The sequence below is a fragment of the Ursus arctos genome, unplaced genomic scaffold (genome assembly GCF_023065955.2).
Source record: "Ursus arctos isolate Adak ecotype North America unplaced genomic scaffold, UrsArc2.0 scaffold_6, whole genome shotgun sequence".
NCBI classification, from domain to species: domain Eukaryota; kingdom Metazoa; phylum Chordata; class Mammalia; order Carnivora; family Ursidae; genus Ursus; species Ursus arctos.
In genome coordinates, this window is record NW_026623078.1 from 17,373,117 (window position 1) to 17,395,166 (window position 22,050).

Consider the following 22,050-nt stretch of genomic DNA (forward strand, 5'->3'; position numbering starts at 1 on the left):
AGAAAGAGATTTTAGTATGCAGTAATATCTTCGGTTAGGCATACAGACCCTAGCTTGGTAAACTGTTAGAGTATATTCACATTTGTGGATCTGTTTTTGTATCAGACCAAAGTCCAAAGGAAATAACTGCATTAGCATTTATAGCTAACCTGTGATCACGGTTTGGGTCTAAACTAATAAATAATATATTGATCTTACTATGTTTACATAAATATTATTCAAAGATGAGTCACGTAAAGTGATATGATTACATTTCTTTTCTTGGTCAATTTGCCTCATTTCCCCCCCAACTGGTTTGTACTCTGATTTCCTGTTAATTCATCTCCCCTCTCCGAGAAACGGGAATCTCTTGCTATGTTCAAATATGTTACTTTTCTTGGCAACATTCCCCCTAGAGCCCTCTATCATCCAGTTTCAAATGGGATTGCTCCTTTCTGGGCCTCCTGCATAGCTGTCATTCAAGGATCTACCTTCAACACCATCCTTCAACAATGTTCACCTTGCTGAGGCTGAAGCTTCTATGTTGTGGGAACCTCCTCATCCCCCTTTCCTTTTCCTTCTTATATTCTTATTTTTGTGCAGCAAATGCACATTTACGTTGTCATTTACTTTCTGACAAAAAGAGCATGAGAAATAAACTTTATGATTCTTTGTAGTATTTATAAAAATGTCTTCATATATCACACTCGAATGATCTCAGCTGCCTCAGCGTAGACCTCTAGGTTAGAAATCACTTTCCCAACAGTTCATTAAAAGGATGATCCACCACGATCAAGTGGGATTCATACCTGGGATGCAAGCGTGGTTCAATATTCGCAAATCAATCAGCGTGATACATCATATCAACAAGAAAAGACTCAGGAACCATATGATCCTCTCAATCGATGCCGAAAAAGCATTTGACAAAATACAGCATCCTTTCCTGATTAAAACCCTTCAGAGTGTAGGAATAGAAGGTACATTGCTCAATCTCATAAAAGCCATCTATGAAAAGCCTACTGCAAATTTCTGGAAAACAGTGTGGAGGTCCCTTAAAAAGTTAAAAATTGAGCTACCCTATGATCCAGCCATTGCACTACTGGGTGTTTACCCCAAAGATACAGACGTAGTGAAGAGAAGGGCCATATGCACACCAATGTTCATAGCAGTAATGTCCACAATAGCTAAATCGTGGAAGGAGCCGAGATGCCCTTCAACAGATGACTGGATTAAGAAGTTGTGGTCCATATATACAATGGAATATTACTCAGCAATCAGAAAGAACGAGTTCTCAACATTTGCTACAACATGGACGGCACTGGAGGAGATAATGCTAAGTGAAATAAGTCAAGCAGAGAAAGACAACTATCATATGATTTCTCTCATCTATGGAACATAAGAACTAGAATGATCAGTAGGGGAAGAAAGGGATAAAGAAAGGGGGGGTAACCAGAAGGGGGAATGAACCATGAGAGACTATGGACTATGAGAAACAAACTGAGGGCTACAGAGGGGAGGGGGGTGGGGGAATGGGATAGGCCGGTGATGGGTAGTAAGGAGGGCACATATTGCATGGTGCACTGGGTGTTATACACAACTAATGAATCATCGAGCCTTACATCGAAAACCGGGGATGTACTGTATGGTGACTAACATAATATAATAAAAAATCATTATAAAAAATAAATAAATAAATAAATAAATAAATAAATAAATAAATCACTTTCCCTTATAATTTTGAAGGCATTGCTCCATTGTCTACTGGCTTCAGGCATTTCTGTTGAGAAGTCCAATCCATTCTGTTTCTCAGTCATGAGCACAGGACCTGTTTCTTCTACCTGAGAACCTGTGCATGAACTCAGTCTCTAATGCCCTTTCCTCCTTAAAGGTAGGAAACCGAGGCCGAAAGTACCAGCTCTCTAATCAAATGTGGTTTGGGTGTTTTTTTTTTAAAGATTTTTATTCATTTGACAGAGAAGGCTTGGGAGACAGGGCTCAAACAGGGAGAGCAGCAGGCTCCTGGCTGAGCACAAAGCCTGATGAGGGACTCAATCCCAGGATCCTGTGATCATGACCTGAGCTGAAGCCAGACACTTAATCGCCTGAGCCATCTGGGTGCTCCACCTCGAATCCAATGCTTGGTCTTCCGGACAACCGGCCTCGTTCATGAAGCTATCTAGGGCTTCTTCCCTCTTAGCCGCTTCATTAGCATAACAAAGACACACCTATCACTCCTGAAACTCAAAGGGTTTCCGAAGCTCTGATCCAGGACCTAGGGACAAAGACTAAAAATATATACACACACCACATACTGTTCTCTGGCTTTTGACAAAAGTAATGTCATCGTCTACCATTATGATATCAGACAAAATAGCTTCACCACCCTGTGTTTCACCTACTTACCCTTCTCCTTACTCCCCACGCTCTGGAAACTATTTTTTACTGCCTCTATAATTTTACTTTTTCCATAATGTCATATAGTTAGCATCATACAGAATGTAGCCTTTTTAGACTGTGTGCTTTCACATAGCAATATGTAGTTAAGGTTCCTCCATGTCCTTGCATGACTTGATAGCTCATTTCTTTTTCTTGCTGAATAATAATCCATAGCATAGAGGTACCATAGTTTATCCATTCACCCGTGGAATTTGCTTCTAGTTTGGGGCAATTATGAATAAAGCAGCTATAAATATTCATGTGCAGAGTTTTTTTTTTTGTTTGTTTGTTTGCTTGTTTTCAAAGATTTATCTATTTATTTGAGAGAGAGCACAGGCAGGAGAGGCAGAGAGAGAGGGAGAGAGAATTCCAAGCAAACTCCGCACGAAATATGGAGCCTGCCTCGGGGCTCCATCTCAAGACCCTGAGATCACAACCTGAGCCCAAACCAAGTGCCAGAAGCTTAGCCAGCTGTGCCACCCAGGAGTCGCCACGTGCAGAGTTCTGTGTGAACATAAGTTTTCCACTCATTTGAGTAAATATTCATGAGCATGATAACTGGTTCGTATGGCAAGACTATGTTGATTTGTGTAACAACTTCCAAATTATCTTCCAAAGTGGCTGTACCATTTACATTCCCACCGGCAATGAATAAGCATTCTGGTTGCTCCATATCCTCACTGGCATCTGGTGTTGTCAGTATTTTGGATTTTAGCCTTGCTCATAGGTGTGCCCTGGTATCTCCTTGTTGTTTTAATTTGCATTTCTCTAATGTCTTATGCTGTTGAGTCTCCTTTCATACACTTAATTGTCATTTGTATATCTTACTTGGTGAGGTGTCTGTTCAGATCTTTTGCCTAGTTTTAAAATGGGTTGTTTTCTTGTTGTTGAGGTTTCAGTGCTCTTTGAATATTTTGAGTACAAGCCTTTTATCACATACGTATTTGCAAATATTTTCTCCTAGTTTGTGGCTTGTCTTTTCCTTTTCTAAACAGTGTCTTTCACAGAGCCAAAGTTTTAAATTTTACTGAAGTTTAACTTGTAAATTTTTTCTTTCATGGATTGTGTTTTTGTTGTATCTAAAAACTTATTACCAAACCCAAGGTCACCTAGATTTTCTCCAACGTTATCTCTCAGAAGTTTAGTTTTATGTTTTAAATTTAGGTCAATGATTCATTTCATTTTTTTTTAAGATTGTATTTATTTATTTCAGAGTCAGAGAGCGAACACAAGCAGAGAGGAGGAGCAGAGTATGAGGAAGAAGCAGACTTCCTGCTGAGCAGAGCAGGGAGCCCGATGTGGGGCTCAATGCATGGACCCTGGGATGATGACCTGAGCTGAAGGCAGATGCTGAACTGACTAAGCCACCCAGGCGCCCCCAATGATACATTTCAAATTAAGTTTTGCAAAAGGTATAAAGTCTATGGTTAGATTTTTTTTTTTTGCATGTGAATGTTCAGTTGTTCTAGCACCATTTGTTGAAAAGACTATCCAATTAGCACATTTCTCAAAGATCCATTGAATGTATTCATGTGAGTCTATTTCTGGGCTCTGTATTCTGTGCAACTGAACTATTTTTCTAGTCTTTTGCAATGCCACACAGTTTTGAATACCATAGCTTTATAGTAAGTTTTAATATTGGGCACTGTCCTGCCTGTGACTTTGTTCCTCTTCTTCAGTATTGGTTGGCTCTCCTGGGACTTTTGTCTTTCCATGAAGACTTTAGGATTAGCTTGTTGATGTCCAAAAAATAACTTGCTGAGATTTTAATTGAGATTACATCAAATCTATCAAGTTGGGAAGAACTGACATCTTTTTTTTTTTTTTTTAATTTTGTTTATTTATTTGAGAGAGAGAGAGACTAAGAGTACGATAGGGTGGAGAATCAGAGGGAGAAGCAGACTCCCCACTAAGTAGGGAGACCAGTGCCGGACTCCATCCCGGGACACCAGGATCATGATCTGAGCCGAAGGCAGTCGCTTAACTAACCGAGTCACCCAGGTGCTCAGAACTGACATCTTGACAATATTCAATCTTCCTACTTATGAACATGGAATATCTTTCCACTTATTTGGATCTTCTTTGATTTCTTTCATCCAAATTTTATAGCTTTCCTCATATAGATTTTGTACATATTGTGTTAGATTTATACCTAAGTATTTCATTTTTTTGGTGCTAATATGAGTGGTATTGTGTCTTTAATTTCAAATTCCATTTGTTCATTCCTGGAAAATATAAGCAAGTAGCTTTTGTATATGTTAACCTTGTATCTTACAACTTTGCTATAATTGCTTATCAGTTTTAGGTATTTTTTTTTTTTGGTTAATTTTTTTTGGGATTTTCTACATAATCATGTCACATATTTATTATTAAAAACAGGTATATTTCTTCCTTACCAATCTACTGTCTAATTATTTTTAAACGTCTAGTTTATCAGCTAGACCATAAACTCTCTGAGGGAGAGTTTTTATCTTGTTTACTTGTCATCTCTTTTATGTTCAGATTTTTATTAGTTTTACCACATTAAATTGTTGTGGCACTAAATAACTTAGCTAGAAATTAAATGCTTCTAAGTTAATGCTATTTTGTCAAGTACTCTATGTTGGTATTTGGTAACTATGGTACCTATAGTAACTTGGTAAACTTGGCTAATTTAGTGCCTCAGTTTCTCTGTGTGCTAACAGGGGTGTTGTATTTATGCTATAGATTGGTGTAAGGACTAAAGACTATATACATCAAGTTCTCAGGACAGTACTTTGAACATAGCCCTCAAGAAATACCGTTTTTTAGTGTTTGCATTAGGATATGGGTTATTACTTTTGTACAGTACCACACATAACCTTGAACAGCCAATGAACTTTCGCTCAGATGGACAAAGAGTAAAAAAAGCCAAAGAAAAAAATTGTAACAGGGAAGGAGTTGAGAAGGATTAGTGGAAGCAATGTTTCTGAGCCTGTGAGTGGAGCGGTAAAGTGAGAGGGTCGAGATGAGTAGGAGTAAAGCGGTGGTAGTTCAAGGAGGGCAAGGAAATCTCCAAAGGATAGGTTCTCAGGACTCTCTTTGTATTGGAGGTGATGGGAACCAAAGGACCTTAAACACAGATGAACACAGTAGAGGGCAGGTGGCACGGCCCTCCCGCACTACCCCTGGGGAAGGTGGAGAAGGTGGGGAGCGTAACCACTGGCAGCGGGTGGGCGGCTTTACCTTACCCAACCCTAGCACTAGCAGGAGTGGCCCACGCCTCGCCCCCCTCACCCCGCCCCCACCCCCGCTGCCCTGTTACCATAGGGACTGGGTCACCTGACCGGGATCCGCGCGCCTGCGCGGGCGGAAGGCGGGGGCGGCACCGTGACGCGCCTCGCGGGCGGTCCTCGGGCGCGCGCGGCTCTTCTGTCTTCGGGTCTCGGAAGTCCGTGCCAGTTACCGGAGGCGGCGGCAACGGCGGTGAGCGGGTCCTTGTGGCCTAGGTGAGCAGCGGTCTGGGAAGAGAGGGGCGCTCAGGCCGTGTCCCGGGTGCGGGGACTAGGGGCAGAGGCGAGGCAGCCACGGGGCACCTAGCGGAGAGCGTCTTGGGCTCAGCGGTTTTCGGGTAGCGGTGGCGACGCCCTCTCCTCAGGGGTCTCCGCGCCCCTCCTGGCTCCCCGCGGGGTCCAGGGCGAAAGTTTGCCCCAGCAGCGCGCCCTGCCTGCGACCCTGTGGGTTTCATGGTCCCGCCCGGGACGGGGGCGAGGGGCGAGGGGGTGGGGGGACGGCGGGAGGTCGGCGGGGTTAGGGACAGCCCTGAGGCCCGGTCCGCGGCGACGCCGTCAGCTGCCGCCTCAGCTCGGACTCGTCGTTCTGGTCGGTCTCGGCCGTTCTTGTTCCTCTTGGCTGAGATCCCTCGGGACCGGCGGAGGAAGAGCGGCTGGCTGTGGCTCGTCACGGTGCTCTGCGTTCCTTGGACTGTACCCAGTCACCTTCCTGGGTGGCTTAATCGGACCGCCCTGGATTTGGAAGGAGGAAGGAGGTGTCTGTCTGTTGAGTGGGCCGAGCCTTGACTTTCTGGAAGGGGGTGGGGAGGGTTTGTTCGCTGCGCGCCTATTCCTGGAGAAGTTGGAGGAAAGGGAGCAACGTTCCAGAAGGGTGTGTGCAGAAGGAAAATCCCTTGAGATGTAATGACTCAGAGTTTTCGTTTCAGGATTTCCTTGTAATAATGGGAAAGTGAAGGCATATTGATGTGGAAAGTTTTCCTTTTCACTGAAGTGGAATTATTTTATCATGGAGTCTTCCAATGTGCCCGTTTTTGAAAGGAATTTCTAGGTTATCTAGTCTGTATATATTACCTGCATACGCATTTACTGTGATTTTTTTTTTTATGTAGTACATTACTTCAGAAGTACATTTGGTTTACCAAACTCTTAACATCTGCGTATTTGAAAGAAAAAAAAACAATTGATTAAAAAGGAAAATTACATTGAAAACAGCTGCAGGCTGTTAGCTTTATCTTCAGTGTATATGTAAGTGATTGAAATTCAGATTTTCCAATCTTTACCTTTTCTATTTGAGGTTGAGGGCAAACGGTTAAAAAAAAAAAGTTGTTCATGTTTTCTGTTACCAATTTAGTTCTATAAATTTTTGTCCTTTAAATGGTACGGAAATAGTATAGATCAAGTGGTTTGTGCCACAGAATGAAAATAAGGAAGTGGAATGTCTTTTAAAATGTTCAGGAAATAGTCCATTATAATACAAATTTAACTTCGACAACATTAATTTTTAGTTATTTTGAGCATTATAAGGATACAAAAATCTTTACCAGAAGAGGATGAGTTTATAAATAGCTGGCAGTTGAATGTACTCATCAGTAAATCCATTCCTTAAATTAAACATGACTCAACTATTTTTTTTTTCCTGTTTTTGCCAGATTTAGGTACTTTTTAAGGTAGTAAATGCCACGATTTTCTAAAAAAAAAAAAAATTCCTCTGAACAACTTTAAAATATGTCCTGTATATAGTAATAGTTATATTAGCATTTATTAATTTCTTTCCAAGTGCTGCCAACATTATTTGTATATTTATGAGGAGCTAGTAGTAACCTTTTGAGCAGTAACATGGCTCGAAATGTAAGCAATAAAAAAAGTGTGCAGTGTAGTCTCCTTCCTCTAAAGGTCCTCCAGCCAACCACATTTCCTTCCTATAGGAGCCAGTGTTTTTATGATTCTTAGGTATCCATCCAGGGTTATTTGATACCTATACAAACAAACATATATTCTCCCCCTTCCTCTTTCCTTTTTTTATTGTGGTAAAATACACATAACAAAATTTACCATCTCAACCATTTTTAAGGATGCATTTCATATACATTGACAGTGTTGTACACCATTACCACCATCCATCCTTAACAAACTCTTCATCTAGTAAAATGGGAACTCTATACCCATTAGACAGTAACTCCCCATTCTCTCCTTCCCCCAGCCCTTTGTAACCACCATTATACCTTATGATTTTGACTAAGTACCTCATATAAGTGGGATCACACAGTATTTGTCTTTTTGTGATTGGTGTATTTCACTTAACATAATGTCTTCAAGATTCATCCAGCATGATGCAGAAGTTCCTTCCATTTTAAAGCTGAATAATGTTCCATTGTATGTGTATACCACATGGTCTTGTCCATTTATTTATAGATGGACAGTTGAATTACTTCCATATTTGAGCTTTTGTGGATATTGCTGCTGTGAACATGGGTGTACAAATATCTCTTTAGACACAGATTTTAATTCTTTTGGATGTATACCCAGAGGTGGAATGATGGATCATATGGTAATTAATTTTTTTTTTTTTTTTTTTTTGTGGAACCACCATACTGTTTTCTATAGTGGCTGTACCATTTTATATTCCCATCAACAGTGCATAAGGGTTCCAATTTTTCCATTTCCCCGCTAATTGATACTTAAAAAAAAATTCCAATATAGTCAACATACAGTGTTATATTAGTTTTGGGTGTACAATATAGTGATTCAACAATACCATGTATCACCCATTGTTCATTAGGACAAATACATTCTTTCATCCCCATCACCAATTTCACCAATCCCCCCAGCTACTTCCCTTCTGGTAACCATCAGTTTGTTCTCTATAGTTGAGTCTGTTTTTTGGTTTGCCTCTTTTTTTCTTCCCTTTGCTCATTTGTTTTTTAAATTCCACATTCCACATATGAATGAAATCGTATGGTATTTGTCTTTCTCTGACTTACTTTGCTAACTTTATCCATGTTGTTGCAAATGGCAAGATGTCATTCTTTTTTATGGCTGAATAATATTCGTGTGTGTGTGTGTGTGTGTGTATGTATGTATGTGTATACATCCCACATCTTCATCTATTGATGGACACTTGGGCTGCCTCCATAGTTTGGCCATTGTAAATAATGCTGCAGTAAACACAGGGGTTCATGTATCCCTTAGAATTCATGTTTTTGTATTTTTTGGGTAAATACCCAGTAGTGCAATTACTGGATCATAGGGTAGTTCTATTTTTAATTTTTTGAGAGTCCATCCTGTTTTCTAGAGTGGCTGCTCTGGTTTGCATTCCCACCAACAGTGCAGGAAGGTTCCTTTTTCTCACATCATGGCCAACACTTGTCTTTTCTTGTGTTTTTGATTTTAGCCATTCTGATAGGTGTGAAGTGATATCTCATTGTGGTTTTGATTTGCATTTCCCTGACGATGAGTGGTGTTGAGCATCTTTTCATATGTCTGTTGGCCATCCGAATGTGTTTTTTGGAGAAATGTCTGCTTTTAAATTGAATTATTCTTTGGGCTTTGAGTTGTTTAAGTGCTTTATATATTTTGGATACTAATCCATTATCAGGTGTGTAATCTGCAGATACCCAGATTTCCCATTCAGTAGGATGCCTTTTAGTTTTGTTGATTGTTTCTTTTGCTGTGCAGAAATCTTTTATTTTGAGGTAGTCCCAAACAGTTCATTTTTGGTTTTGGTTTTCTGGCCTCAGGAGACTTATCTAGAAAAATGTTGCTATAGCTCATGTTAGAACCATAACTGTCTGTGCTCTCTTCTAGGTTTTTTTTATGATTTCAGATTTCACATTTAGGTCTTTAATCCATTTTGAGTTTATTTTTTGTGTATGGTGTGAGAAGTGGTCCGATTTAGTTTTTTGCATGTATCTGACCAATTTTCCCTCAATACTTGTTTTTTTTTTTTTTTTTGATAGTAGCCATCCTAATGGGTGTGAGGTGGTATCTCCTAGTTCTGATTTGCATTTTTTTTTAAAGATTTTGTTTATTTATTCAACAGAGATAGAGACAGCCAGCGAGAGAGGGAACACAGCAGGGGGAGTGGGAGATGAAGAAGCAGGCTCACAGTGGAGGAGCCTGATGTGGGGCTCGATCCTACAACGCTGGGATCACGCCCTGAGCCGAAGGCAGACGCCCAACCGCTGTGCCACCCAGGCGCCCCATGATTTGAATTTTTGTAATGATTAATGATGTTGAGCATCTTTTCATGTGTTTATGGCCATTCTTGTATCTTTTTTTGAGAAATGTCTATTCAAGTCCTTTGCCAGTTTTTTTTTCCTTGTTGAGTTTTTATAGTTCTCTAAATATTCTAGATGTTAATCCCTTATTGGATATATGATTTGCAAATATTTTCTCCCATTCTGTGGGTTGCTTTTTTTTGCTCTGTTGATGCTATCTTTTCATGTACAAAAATTAAAAATTTTCATGAAGTCTAGTGTGTCTAGATTTTTTTTTTTTGTTACCTGTACCTTTGGTATCATGTCCAAAGAAATCACTGGTAAATGCAAAGTCATGAATCTTTCGTCCTGTGTTTTCTTCTAGGAGTTTTTATTGTTTTACGTCTTAAGTTTAGGTCCTTTACCCATTTTGAGTTAATTTTTGTAGTGTTAGGTATGAGTCCACCTTCATGCTTTTGCACGTGGATGTCCAATTTTCTCTATTTGTTGAAAAGACTTTTACTCATTGAATGGTCTTGGCACTCTTGTCAAAAATTATTTAACCATATGTGTGAGGGTTTATTTATAGGTTTTCTCTTCTTTTCCATTGATCTATATGCCTTATGCTAATACCCTACCGTTTGATTAGTGTAGCTTTATAGTTGGTTTTGAAATGAGGAAGTACGAGTCTTCCACTTTTGTTCTTTTTCAGGATCGTTTTGGATATTTGAGTCCTTTGAAACTTCATATGGATTTTAGGATGTGTTTTTCTATTCCTGGAAAAAAATTACTGTGATTCTGATAAGGATTGCATTGAATCTTGAGATCAGTGTGATCTCATTTTAACAGTATTAAGTCTACCAATCCATGAACATGGGATGTGCTGCATTTTATATATTCTTTTTGATTTCTTGCAGCAGTGTTTTGTAGTTTTTGTTTAAAGATTTCTTTTTTTACTTTAGAGAGAGAGAGAGGGAGAGAGAGCGTGCACGTGCATGTGGAAGCAGAAGCAGGTAGAGGGGTAGAAGGGTAGAGGGGGAGGGAGAGGTTGAGAATTTCAAGCAGACTCCCTGCTGAGTGCAGAGCCTGACCTGGGGCTCAGTCTCATGACCCTGAGATCCTGACCTAGACCAAGATTGGATGCTTAACTGACTAAGCCACACAGGTACCCCTGTAGTTTTCATTGTACAAGGCTTTTACCTGCTTGATTAAATTGACAAATTCATTAATTAATTCCTAAGTATTATTTTTGATGCTATTGTAAGACCATAACAATATTCAGATTGTTCCTTTTTCGTGTATAGAAATCCACTGACTGTACCCTATGTTGCTGAATTTATTAGTTCTAACAACTTTTTTTGTGGAGTCTTTATATTTTTCTAAACCCTAGATATATAAATCAAATAATCTGCACGATCATTATACTTACCCAATTTGGATGCTTGTTATTTCTTATTTTTGCCTAATTCCTCTGGCTAGAACTTCCAGTACTATATTGAATAGAAATGGTAGAAGTGGGTTTCCTTGCCTTGTTCCTGATCTTAGAGGAGAAACAATCAGTCTTTCACCATTGGGTGTTATGTTTGGTGTGAGTTTTGCGTATGTGGCTCTTATTAAGTAGATGTAATTTTCTTCTGTTTCTGTTTTGTTCAATGTTTTTGTTTTTTTAATCATAAAATGGTGTTAAATTTAATGTTTTTTCTGCATCCATTGAGATGATCATGTGTTTTGTTTTTGTTTTTTACCCTTCATTTTGTTCATGAGACCTATTATACTGATTAGTTTTTTTGTATGTTGAACCATGGTATTCCAGGAATAAATCCCACTTGTTGAAAGGTGTATAATCCTTCAGTGTGCTGTTGAATTCCATTTGCTAGTATTTTGAGGATTTTTGCAGTGTTCATAAGGGATGTTGGTCTGTAATTTTCTTTTGTGGAGTGACTGGCTTTGATATCAGGTTAATGCTGTCCTCATAGAATGAGTTAGGAAGTGTTCCCTTCAACTTTTGCCAAATTTTGAGAAGGATTGGTATTCTTTTTTAAATGTTTAGTAGAATTCACCAATGAAGCTTAAGGCTTAGGGATTTTATTTGTTGGGAGATTTTTGATTATTGATTCAGTCTTCTCACTAGTTACAGGTGTATTCAGATTTTTAATATATTTGTGATTTATTCTGGGTAGGCTTAATGTTTCTTGGAATTTGTCCATTTCATCTGAGTTATCCAGTATTTTGGTGTACAATCATTCAGAGTGCTTTCAATTTATTTCTGTAGAATCAATGTGAATATTCCCATTTTCTCACTTTAGTATTTTGAATTTTCTTTTTATGTGTTTGTGTCTTGCAAAGGGTTTGTCAATTTTGTTGGTTTTTTTTCAAAGAACCAACTTTTGGTTTCATTGATTTTTTTTGTTTTTTTTTCTATTTTCTAGTTTATTATCTCTATTCTAATCTTTATGATTTCTTTCTGCTAGCTTTAGGTTTAGTTTGTACTTCTTTTTCTAGATCTTTAAGCTCCCTCTTCCTTGTAACACAAATGTTAGCATGTTTATATATTGCTCTAAAGCACCCTTTGTTTTTCCAGGTAATGATATTTTAGATCCCTTTCAATATTGTATATAGAACTTTCTTCTTTGTTTGAAGTCTTTTGCTATTGCAGTTGGTGCTTCAGTGAATAAGATTTTAAATATGTCACTTTTTATGTGCAAGTATATTTGTGGACTGAAGACCTGGATTGCAGGGTTGGAGGGTATCTGCATTTATAATTTTGATAAGATACTGCAAACTTACTCCGTATGGAAATTGTACACTTCCATGAGTAATGTATGAGTGTTTCTCAAAACCTTACTATCAGAGAGTGTTGTCAAACTTTGGATTTTTACTAGTCCAATCGGTCAGAAATGGAACCCTATAGGTATGAGGAAAATCTTCTCCTTAACAGATTTATATGACCACATTTCACAATGGCTTATGAGAATCTCCCTGGATAATTATTAAAAAGAAGAGTTCCTAAGTCCTTCCATGAAATCTGTGTCAGCCTAGGAAGCTATTTTTAACTACTGCCCAAGTAATTCTGATCTGATGATTAGCCAAGTTTGAGAACCATTGCTCTAGATGACGGTTATGACCTTATCAAAGTGAGTTCATTGATATCATTTATGAACTGTCTAGAATGCTTTTTATTCCTTAGTGTATTATAAAACTTGGTCATCACCGTTTACTGTCTGAGCCCAATGGACACTTCTTTTATTTTTTATATTTTAGTTTATCTTCAGAAAAATTTGCACAAGTGAAGGTAAAAGGGTCAGTTGAAGCACAGTTTTACCAGAAATACAATTTTAATAACTGGAACACAAGAAACCCATGAGTTTTTGTTGTTTTTCTGTTTTTAAAGATTTTATTTATTTAGAGAGAGTGGGGGAGGAGCAGAGGGCGAGGGAGAGAGGATATCTCAAGCAGACTCTGCACTCAGCACGGAGCCTAATGCAGGGCTCAATATCATGACTCTGAGATCATGTCCTGAGCTGAAATTAAGCATTGGATCCTGGCATGCCAAAAAACCCATGTTTTTATTCTGAATTTTCCTGGATTTGAAAGTATATGTAGCTGAAATGGGCAGCATCTTTTTGAGTACAACTAATTGCTCATCAGTTGTCATAAGTGAAATTAGCACATGTATTGTTCCCAGGTTTCAAATATGTTTCTGTTACAGCTTATCATTACTTGTGGTTCTCCTTCATGAACTTGGTTTTCAAAATACAGTACTGATTCTACATCTCAAATACATCTCTAATTCTGTTGTTACCATCTGGTAATTTTTGTACTTGCATTGTCAAAATGCAGTACTGCAAATTGTAATGGTCCGTGATTTTATTGAGAGGATGACCATCTTCTTCTGTATTTGTAGAGAATTTTTATTTATACCTTATATTATAAACACCAATTAGAATAATCAATGTGATAAGTTTTTAAAAATTTCACTATATTACTGTTTCTTTCCAGTCATATTTGTTTAAAGGCCAACCTTCATTTGGCCACTTAAAAGCTATATCAAGTAAATTTTGGTCTACAAATATGAAAGAATATAAGATGGTAACAGTAAAACAGGATCAAGGGACTTGTTTCAAAATATTGCATGGTAAAGTTCTTTTGAATGACTGAAAAGTTTTATTTCTTTTATTAACTACAAATATATTGCTTACTTTTAAATTTGAAATATTTCAGTTAGGATATCATGGTCTGAAAATGCATGGTCTGTGATTTGCTTATATAATCAATTTCCTCATTATCATAAGAGTCTAGGGTATAGCTACATGTCTTCTGATTTGTCTAATAAATGTTTTCCTCCTGTTTCCTTTTCTCTGCCATCATGGGTGAAAAATGAAAAATTCCAAGTGCTCAAGGAAACTTTTTTAGAAAACAAGCTACAGATAATGTCTTCAGAGTTTGTTCTTGAAAGAGGAAGCAGTACTCTGGGCAATACAAACTGAAGGATGAAAGAATGCAATTATTTCAGTATTGCATCATTCTAGGTGATCTTATTTTTTGTTATTTTTAGTTTTTTAGCATAGTTGCCAATAACTGATGAATTCTGATGTACTAATTTCTGGATTGATGAAATGGGCGTTTCAAGATAGAGGAAAACAAGTTCACTAAAATACCATAATAGACCTTAGATTTATAAAAAAGTTCAGTTGAACACTTATGATATTTAAAAGATAGAGTGATTTTACTATATTTAAAGATTTTTCTTTCTCCTTTTTCCTTTGGAAGCTCTCTAAGAAAGAATAAAAGTCACTAAATAGAACTGCTGAGAAAAGGAACTCTAAAATTAAAATTGAGTCCATTGGACCCTGTTGGAATACAAAGGGTTGAGGGCAGATTTCTGAACCCTAGTCTGCACTTAACGTCGAGTTTCAGTTTCTGGGCTAGGACTCTGGAATCTTTATTAACATTTCTGATTTATCCTTATGGACTTTAAATTTGAAGAAATGCTGTTTTAGGACCTTAAGATGGTTTTTAATTTGCTATCATATGGTAGTATAGTAGTCGTCCCCCCCCCCCCCCATCTGCATGGTCAGCTGTGGTCTGGAAGCTGTAGTAGCCTAACACTAGGTCACAATGCCTATGTCATTCACCTCACTTCATCTCATCATTTTATCGTCTAACATCATCACAAGAAGGGCAGGTACAGTACAGTAAGATGCTTAGAGAGGGAGAGCACATTCATGTAACTTTTGCAGTATGTTGTTTTATTGTTACTAATTTCTTACTGTGCCTAGCTGTATTTTAAACTTTATCATAGTTCTGTATGTATAGGAAAAAGCATAGTACATATAGCTTCAGTTGCTGTCACTAATTCAGATATCCATTAAGGGTCTTGGAATGTGTCCCTTTCTGATTAAGGGGTACTTTAGGTTCCTGATGTTCATTTGTTGGTTCTTGTGCTAATTAAAAAAGTTTTGTACTGCATTATTGAAACTAATTAGGCTACTTATATGTTGAAATAAGGGAATAGTTTGATATGCTGCCTTCCTCTGAAAATAATTTATGGTACTAGAACGTTCAAGCCCTTTGCTGTTGAAGAGTTCCAGGAACATAGCATGTAGTGGCAAATATTTAAAGAAAAATGTGTTCTAAATTTTTTGTCTTACAGAAAAGATACTTTGTTGGTTTACTGTATCATACATTAAGTTGAAACCCTGGAAAGAAACTTTACGTTGGTGGTAGAGCTGAGACTAAGACTTGGCTTTCCGCCCCCCCCTCATATTTTTTAATTTTTTAAATGTTTAAAAATTCAAATGTAATAGAGCTATAGTGGATTAGTTTTAGATGTACAACGTAATGATTCTCTGTGCATAATGTGAAATGATCTCAGTAAGTCTGGTTAATACCCATCACCACACATGTTTTTTTCCCTTGTGGTAAGAATTTCTAAGATTTACTCTCTTAGCAACTTTCAAATATACAGGACAGCATTATTAACTCTAGTCATCAGCCTGTACATTACATCTTCAGGACTTATTTTATAAGTGGAAGTTTGTGCCTTTTGACCCCCTTCGCCCATTTTGCCCATCCCTTTCCCTTCCCACCTCCCTCCGACCTCTGGGAACCACCCATCTGTTCTCTGTATCCATGAGGTTTTTTTTGTTGTTGTTTAGATTCCACATATAAATGAGGTCATATGGTTATTCTCTTTGACTTATTTCACATAGCATAATACCCTAGGGTCTGTCCATGTTGTCACAAATAGCAAGGTATCCTTTTTTGTTTTGTTTTTTTTAATGGCTTGAAAATACTCCATTGTGTGTGTTTGTGTAGTCTCACATTTTCTTGGCAAGATTTCCTCTTCTGTTATGGCTGAAAAATATTCCATTGTGTATATATACCACATTTTTTTTTAAATCTGTTCATCCATTTGTGAACACAGCTTGCTTCCATGTCTTGGCTATTTTAAATGGTGCTGCCCGGAACATGGAGGTGCAGATATCTTTAAGTTCGTGTTTTTTCCTTCAGATAATACCTGAAGGTGGAATTGCTGGATCATATGGTGGTTCTTTTTTTAATTTTTGGAGGAACCTCTATGCTGTTTTCCACAGTGGCTGCACCAATTTACATTCCCACCAGTGTACAAGGGTTCCTTTTTCTCCATATCTTCACCGACATTTACTTCTTGTCCTTTTGATAATAGCCATTCTAACTGGTGGAGGTGATAATCTCATTCTTGTTCTAATTTGCATTTCCCTAATGATTAATGATGTTTAGTTGAGCACCTTTTCATATACTTGTTTGCCATCTGTATGTCTTTGGGAAAATGTCTATTTGAATCCTCTATTTTTGAATCAGATTTATTTATTTATTTATTTATTTATTTATTTTATTTTTCTCTTGAGTTGTAGGAGCTCTTTATTTTGGATATTAACTCCTTATCAAGTATATGACTTGGAAATATTTTCTCCTGTTTTGTAAGTTGCTTTTTAGTTTCTTGACTGTTACCTTTGCTCTGCAGAGGTTTTTTAGTTTGACATAGTTCCCACTTGTTTATTTTTCTTTTGTTGCATTTGCTTTTGGTGTTACATCCAAAAAAAAATCATCACCAAGACCAATGTCAAAGAGCTTATCTATATCTTTTTTCTAGGGGTTTTTAAAGGCCTTAAGTTCAAGTCCTTAATCCATTTTGAGTTGATTTTTGTGTATGATATAAGATATTGGTCCAGTTTCATTGTTTTGTATGTGTGTGTCCAGTTTTCCCCACCATTCATTAAAGAGACTCTGTTTTCTTCATTGTATATTCCTGGCTTCCTTGTCGTAAGTTAATTGACCACACATGTGTGGGTTTATTTCTGGGCTCTCTTTTCTGTTCCATTGAACTGTGTGCCTTTTTTTTATACCAATAGCATACCCTTTTGATTACTACAGCTTTGAAAGATAATTTAAAATCTGGAAGTGTGCCGCCTCTAGCTTGTTTTTCTTTCAAGATTGCTTTGGCTGTTTGGAGTCTTTTGTGGTTCCATACATATTTTAGGATTTTATATTCTAGTCCTTCGAAAATGCTATTGGAAGTTTTATAGAGATTGTATTAAATTTGTAGATTGCTTTGAGAAATATGGACATTTTAACAATATTAATTCCTCTGTGAGCACAGAATATTTTGTCTTTATTTGTATTGTCTTCAGTTTTTTTCATCCTTATGGTTTCAGTTTACAGGTCTTTTGCCTCTTTGATTAAATTTATTTCTAAATACCTTATTTTTTTGATGCATTTGTAAATGGAATTGTTTTCTTAATTTCTCTTTTAGCTTATTAGCGTATAGAAGCAGGTGATTTTTGTATATTGATTTTTTTTATCCTGCAACTCTACTGGACTTGTTTATTAGTTCAGACAGTTTTTTGATGAAGTCTTTAGGTGTTCTATACATAATGTATCACCCACACATAGAGACAGTTTAACTTCTTTCTTTCCAATTTTGATGCCTTTTTTTTCTTACTTAATTACTCTGGCTAGGACTTCCAATACTGTGTTGAGTGAAAGTGGCAAGAGTGAGCCTCCTCATCTCTACATTCCCCCCCATCTTTTATGTTTTTGATTTCATAATTTACTTTATTTTCTGTGTATTCTTCAGCAAATTACTGTACTTACAGTTATTTTTATTTTTGTTTTTTAGCATTCATACTAGTTTTGCAAATGATTGCATCTTTATGGCACTAGAGTATTCTGAATTTTGCAATGTATTTATTTTTAACAGTGAGATTCATATTTTCTTATATTTTTCTGTAATTAGCTCCCTTTGGTTTCTTTTCCTTTTCTTTTCTTTTCTTTCTTTCTTTTTTTTTTTTTAAGATTTTATTTATTTATTTGACAGAGAGACAGCCAGCGAGAGAGGGAACACAAGCAGGGGGAGTGAGAGAGGAAGAAGCAGGCTTCCCAGCAGAGCAGGGAGCCCGATGTGGGGCTATATATACCAGGGCTCTGGGATCACGCCCTGAGCTGAAGGCAGATGCTTAATGACTGAGCTACCCATGCTCCCCTCCCTTTGGTTTTGTAAGACACATCTAGTGGTGATGAACTCCATTAGCTTTTGCTTGTCTGGAAAACTTGCTATTGCTCCTTCAGTTCTGAAGGACAGTTTTACTGAGTAGAGTATGCTTGGTGGCAGTTTTTTTCTTTATATTATGGCACTCCTTTTGGCCTGCAAAGTTTCTGCTGAAAAATGTGCTTATAGTCTTACAGAGGTTCCCTTGTACATAACCTGTTTTTCTCCTCCTGCTTTTAAGATTCCCTCTCTCTCTCTCTGTTTTTTTTTTTTTTTTTTTTTTTAATTTTTGACATTTGGGGCACATGGGTAGCTTAGTCGTTAAGCGTCTGCCTTCAGGTCAGGGCGTGATCCCAGGGTCCTGGGATCAAGCCCCACATCGGGCTCCCTGCTCCACTGGGAGCCTACGTTTTCCTCTCCCACTCCCCCTGCTTGTGTTCCTGCTCTCTCTGGCTGTCTCTCTCTCTCTGATAAATAAATAAAATCTTTTAAAAAAATAAATTTTTGACATTTATTTATAATGTATTTTGATGTGGGTCACTTTGGATTCATGTTATTTGGAACTTTTTGAAGTTCCTGGATCTGTATATCTGTTTCCTTTCCCAGCTTGGGGAAGTTTTTAGCCATTGTTTTGTCAAATAAGTTTTCTTCTGCCTCTTTCCGTCGTCTTCTGGGACCTTTATAATGGGAGTGTTGGTTTATTTGATGTCCTGTTAGTCTCTTACTCTGTCTTCCTCCCGCCCCCCTCCCCCCCGTATTTTGTTGCTCGAATTGGATAGTTCTATTACTCAGTCCTTGAATTCACTGATTCTATATGTTCTACTTTATTTAACCTGTTGTTGAACCGCTCTGTTGTATTTTCAGTTACATTATTGTATTTTTTCAGCTCTGTGACTTCTACTTGGTACTTTCATTTATTTTCTTTTGGAATTTTCACTTTTTTCACCCGTTGTTCTCCTGAGCTAGGTGAGCATCTGTATGAAGGTTATTTTGAACTCTGTTGTCAGGTGAATCGTTTATCTCCATTTCATTAAGGTTTTTTACTCAGGTTTTGTCTTGTTCTCTTACTTGGAATATTCCTTTGTTTCTCTGTTTTCCTTGATTTTCTATTGATTTCAGTGTTTAGATTAAAAAACCATCTCTCTTGGTCTTGAGTGACACACCTCACTTAAGAGATGGACCTCATCATTTAACTCAGTTCTCAGTTATCTCTCATAACTTTTTAATTGTCCAAGCAGCCTACTTTATTCTTAGTTGCTCCTAGTAGTTGAGGGTGTGCCAAGATCTGTCAGTGTTCCAAAAGGGAGTATCTCAGTCAGCACCTAGGTTCAGGCTGATTGGAAGCTCGACCTTCAGGCAGCAGCTTTTAAAGTATGCAAAATACTTCTTTCAGGGGAAGATTTCTGTCTGCTCATTCTGTGTTGTGCCCTAGGGTGATAGCCAGTTCACTTTTTTCGTTCGTTGTTGTTATTATAGTCCTGTTGAATTTGGGAATACAGGCTTCCTGGCTACCAAAGCCTGTTTATCTGGGGATGTGCCCTGTGGGCAGCAGCCTGTGTGCCAGGCCTGTATACTAGCTTCTTTCTTGGAGACACCAGTGACCTGGTATGGGGCAGAGGGAGAGTGCAAAGATGGCACTCACTAGCCTTCCCAGTCTCTGGAGAGAATTATAGTCAGCTCTTAGATGTGTGTTTAATTAGAAGCCTGTCCCTCAGGCACAGCAATGAAGATAAGCTAATTGACTTCTTTCATAGAAAGATTTGGAGGGGGGTGGTATTTATTTCAGTCTGTTGTCTCTGCCTTGTGCCCTGTTGAAGGTTGCCTGTTAACAACTGTTTCTGTTTGTTACAGTCTTAAGGGATTGATGAATTTAAGCCTTGCTGGCCACTACAGCCAGGCAATCAAGGAGTATCTTCTGGGCAGCAGCTTCCTAGAGTACCAGATGTGTTGTAACTGCAGTTTAAGATCACTGAATCTGCAGTCTCATATTTTCATTATCCTATGGGTTTTTTTAACAGCTGGGATTAAATAAACAAATGCCATTTTAACTTAATCACTCATCATTTTAAAAGCGGAGACCGGTTGTAGTAGTTGGTTTGATTGAGGGAGTGAGGTCAGCAACTCAGAAAATGATCTGTATTGCCATTCTAGGTCATATTATCTGGAAAACCTTACTAGTATGTTTCCTACCTCATTAACCTGGGTATTGCAGTTAGAAAGCAAATTAACTAGATGTCCCAAAATATTACATATGGTACCTGAGTTACGGAAACCTTTAGTCTGTACACACATAAAGACTTCAAGGAAGCTACCATGACATTGCCTTGGAGATAGAGAGTCAAATGGGAAAGTTGATACTGAGGCAGAATAGTCAGGTATTTTTTATTTTTAGATGTTCTAAAGGAACCCTGTAACTATTCCAAGTTCTGAGAAACCTCTTAGTAGAAACTAACTTGGGGGTTATTTTCTAAATCTAGGGATGCAGTGGGTACAGGGGCCTTTCGTTACTCATGGAGATAGTTGAGAGTCAATGAGGTTGCAAAGAGTTTACAGTGGGCCAAACCTGGTCTAGGGGTAAGTGGAGAGACCAGTTTTTTCCAGGAACTAGACCAGTGAAACAAAGCTGTTAGGAATGTTGTGCTCATACTGTGGTAGAATAGATGGCAAGATGTTTTGCCTACTAATCCTCAGGGTCAGTGGAATCTTGTGATTGATTCTTAGTCAGCTGAAGGAAAGGCCTAGAAATAAAATTCTGTAGTCAGTACAATAATAGCATGTGAGAAGAATTTTAAGTGAAAATAAAACGAGAATTCACATACCGATGTAATAGAATTATATTCACAATCCCCTTAAATCTCATTCTTGGTCATTTTGAAATTCCATCCATACGTGAAAGGATTTTTCAAAGGTAGCTTGGTAGTTCTTCAAAAAGGGCTAATTATTTTTGACATTAGATCAAAGGTTAACTCATACAAGTTAATGGAATCCTTCAGAAAAATAATACAAGAATTTATTATTCTCCCTGAAAACTATGAACAGTTTGTGTTCAAAGTTGTAGACTTGAAAGATAAGAAAATTTGAACTTTTCAATGAATGTTTGAAAATATTTTGTTACTGCTTTTGACAATATTGGTCAAACTTTAATAAACATTTGATTTCTTTTAGGATAAGGAATCATGCTAGATAAATAAGAAATTAAAGGCCTTGCTCTCAAGAGCAGAGCGAAACATAAACTAACTGTATAACATAAGGCAGAGTGAAACTTCTGAAGTGAGGGAAACGGTGTTAGACTGACGTCATCAAAGCTATCCTCACAGAAGTGGCTCTTGACTGGGATTTTGATAGAGAAGTCCTTGAAGGACATTCTGGGAAGAGGAAGCAGCTTTTGCAAAGATATGGGACACAGAAGAACTCAACCAGGGTGGGAAATAGCAAGTAGTTTGCGGCTAGAATGTTGTAATGCTTAGAAAGAAATTACGTGAAATGAGGCCACGAAAATAGTTTGTGAAGTAAAATCATTGAGGAATTCTTTGTATTTTAGGAGAGTGATGAGTTGATTAAGGTTACACACTTAGAGCAAACTTGAAACTAAATTTTTAAAAAAGCATAAGGTGGGGTGATATTTGTTATTTAAAGCATGAGAAGCCCATTTTATTTC

At 37.7% G+C, this 22,050-nt stretch overlaps 1 protein-coding gene across 4 annotated transcripts in view; it reads left to right on the plus strand.

The window, feature by feature from the left end:
- The first annotated feature begins 5,717 nt into the window (after positions 1-5,717).
- The window catches only part of SDCBP (syndecan binding protein), a 37,595-nt gene continuing 21,262 nt past the window's right edge, over positions 5,718-22,050 (plus strand). Inside the window, exons 1-2 of one of the 4 annotated variants that reach the window (XM_048212392.2) lie at positions 5,763-5,882; positions 14,255-14,391. The gene's annotated coding sequence lies outside the window, so the exon portion shown is untranslated. Of the gene's footprint in view, positions 5,883-14,254; positions 14,392-22,050 lie in introns of all 4 variants that reach the window. The other 3 variants (XM_048212391.2, XM_026516440.4, XM_026516442.4) reach the window with 3 other exon arrangements.